The sequence below is a fragment of the Papaver somniferum genome, unplaced genomic scaffold (genome assembly GCF_003573695.1).
Source record: "Papaver somniferum cultivar HN1 unplaced genomic scaffold, ASM357369v1 unplaced-scaffold_137, whole genome shotgun sequence".
NCBI lineage: Eukaryota > Viridiplantae > Streptophyta > Magnoliopsida > Ranunculales > Papaveraceae > Papaver > Papaver somniferum.
Window position 1 is genome coordinate 4,216,555 of NW_020622934.1, and position 3,296 is coordinate 4,219,850.

Below are 3,296 nucleotides of genomic sequence, written 5' to 3' on the forward strand. Positions count from 1 at the left end.
GGCCTTCCCAAAAAGGCTCCACTCTACCACTAGTCTGGCCCACTTCTGAGGCTTCTAACCTTTTTGCTATAGCAGCAATTTTGGCATCTGATTCATAGCCTCCTTCTACCCTATTAACGTTTCCTCTACTTAAAAGAATTGTTTTCTGGGGTGCCCTACTATTTTCCCATTGCTGGGTTTTTTCCGGAAATTTCATTAAAAAATTCCATCGCTGCATCAACAGTTTGGTTTTCAAATCCACCAGTGCATAGAGACTCAACCATGGTCGTTGTGGAATAATCTAAACCCTCATAAAGGATCTGAACTAGCCTAACCTTTTCTAAACCATGATGAGGACACTGGGATAATAAATCATTGAACCTTTCCAAATACCTATATAAAGATTCTCCCTCTTGTTGTGAAAATGTGCATATTTGCGTCCTAATAGACGATTTTTTGTGCCTAGGGAAAAAACTTATTGAAAAAGGAAGATGTAAGTTGTTCATATGTCTCAATTGACTCGGAGTCCAAACTATACAGCCACGACTTGGCCTTATCTTTCAGGGAAAATGGAAATAACCTAAGTTTCAAAGCATCATCATCTAAGCCTCTAATTCTTAGAGTACTACAAATTTCCTCAAAATCCCTAACATGGTAATAAGGGTTTTCATTTTCTTTCCCTAAAAAGATTGGGAGCATCTATAAGGTCCCGGGTTTCAGTTCATAGGGTGCCTCCGTTTCAGCTAACTTAATACACGAAGGACGAGTAGTCCTAGTTGGATTCAACAAAGCTTTCAAAGTTGCCATTTCTGGCGCTATCGGAGCAACAAGGATTCTCTCCTCAGTCAAAGGACGTTCATAAACAGACTCTTCAAAAGTCGGACTTTCTAGATTAAGGTAATCGAGACGCTTCGAACTACTAGGTTTCTCTTTAACAAATCTACCTAGTGCGTCTCTTTTACGTTCAGGCATACAATAAAATTTTCTAAATTGGAAGGGTAAGCAAACACAAATCAAGGCCGACTCAACCAAATCAAACCTATTGATTTCTAGCAAACAAAAAGCATGATGGCTCCACTTAGATTGTTTCTAGACCAGCTTCTAATCCTTCGAACGGGAATTCGTTACAATTTAAGCAAACCCCTCTGGGATCAATCCGAGTTAACGTAAGTTGAATAGAGGCGAGGGAAGCTCGGTGGAGCTTTGATACCCAAGGCCTCACCGGTATTACAAGGCGGCGCAGTCACGAATTCAACTTACAGAAACCGTCAAGAACTTCGAAGTATGCTTAAAAGAGTAACCAATATTTTTCGAATGACTTTCCTGTTAAGCTCGTTACCCTATCGGTCTCGTTTTAGTCAAAATTTTAGGCTTAGGTTCGCGTAGGTTACGTGTTCCTAAAGCGAGCAAGAAGAGAACGGTGATGAAATCCAAACCCTTATCTTGTACGGCCAGGCCTTACCCTTTACTAGAAAAATAAATGTCTGTATTCAGTCCTCAACATATATGCATACGAAGGAGTCCAGTAAGTCGCTGACAGGGGATTCGCGAGTGTTTAGAATCTTACCTCCCATTCCAGATGGGGGATGAATCGGTTGTAGTCGACTCGGGCCACTGACTCTGATGTCCAGTGTACGAACCCAAGGTGCAGAGACAATATCGTAATTGTCCTCCTTCTCTGCAAACAGTTTATATTTAAAGTACCCTTCCGCAGGGTAATAAAAAAAATAATGTCCCAAAGTCCAAAGTCCAAAAGTCCAAAAAAAATAAAGAAAAATTACAAAAATAATAAACCCTAATACAGTTTTTTTTTCTAAAAGAAAATAAACAAACCCTAAACTAAAATTGTCTTCTTTTCTGTTCTTTTTGGTTTAATCTTTAGCTCCAAGTCTTTATGAAATCACCAAACTCTCTGGCTCAATTTTCTTTATGATTCAGAACCTGTAGATACAAGATAAATACCCAAAAACATAAAAAAGGACAAAAATAATACAAAAAATAAAAATAAAAAAAAAATAAAACCCTAAAAACAAGTCCGCGTCGGCGGCGCCAAAAATTGATGTGATTTGTAGATAGTGGTAAAAGTGGTTCGATTCTCAGACTTGTGAAGGATATTAATTAGACTTAAATTCTAATATTAAAATAGAAAACTAACTAAAAATTATAGAAAACTCAATCAAAGATGATATCAATACTAAAAGAAACACTGAGGCTAAGATTCCACTATTTTCCAAGTTCAAAGTGATTAAACCAATACTTATATTTATGCAATTTTCTTGTTTAATTTGATTCTAAAATATTGCAACAAGTAGATTTTCAAAAGTAATAATTGTAAATACCAAGTATGAAGCATCAAAAGTCTTAAAACTAAGCATACTCCATCAAAATAGATCGCAATCACTCAAATAAAAATCATATTCAATAATAGTTCAAGGCAAATAATCATATAATTATTGCAAATAAAAAGATAAAATAGAATATACCACTTTTTGTTGGAAAAATAGCTTCCTCTATCGCCTCAACAATGGGGTTTAGCTCCTCATATTAGTCACTTGCTTAAAATATTGGTTTATGGTTCAAAAGTTGATTAAAAGGAATGAAGACCATAAAACAGACAGTTTGCAACGCTGCATTGGCGCTACAAAGAAGTTGTTACAAACGACGAACTGTTACAGAGACCTGTTGGTTACTATAGAAGGATTAGAAATTGAGATGCCTAAGTTTTGAGATATTAAGACTGACAAAACGACTGTTTTGAATGGTGTTTGTTCTTCAGCTTCTTCTTCTTCTCCTGCTGGTGTAACTCGCTCTGCAACTCGACTGATTCTTCTCTGTTGGGTTCTAAACTTCTCCTAAGGTTGCCAAACTCCAGACTTCTTTTCCTTGACCTCACCACAGGCTATATATACATATCCGGGCAAAAATATCTCGATTAATCATTCCAATATTATCTCTTTTCCTCCACCACAAGTTTCGGGAATAATTTTCTCCAAATATTTCTTTACGCGTCTTCTGGCGTATTTTACACTTTTCAAACTCTTCAAAGGATGTACTGATATCGAATAGAGCATCTTAGTTACTCATATGGACACGTAACTTCTATAAACAGAGAAACAAATCTCGGAAACTTTCTCCTTCTCTGTTTTTACGTAACTCACGTCACTCTCCTATTTCTTCGAAACCAAACTGCTTACCATTCCTATCTTGTCGCAAAGTGTTGGTCTGAATTTATTCCCATGAAAAACTCCGGCTATACCTCTCTCGAATCCTTCCCTGAAAACCCGAGAAACCCATCCTCCACTGTTTCAATCAAACTC

General features: G+C 37.0%; 1 pseudogene; it reads left to right on the forward strand.

Annotated features, from left to right (window-relative positions):
- Positions 1-321: 321 nt before the first annotated feature.
- Positions 322-421, forward strand: LOC113335067 (annotated as a pseudogene).
- Positions 422-3,296: the final 2,875 nt, after the last annotated feature.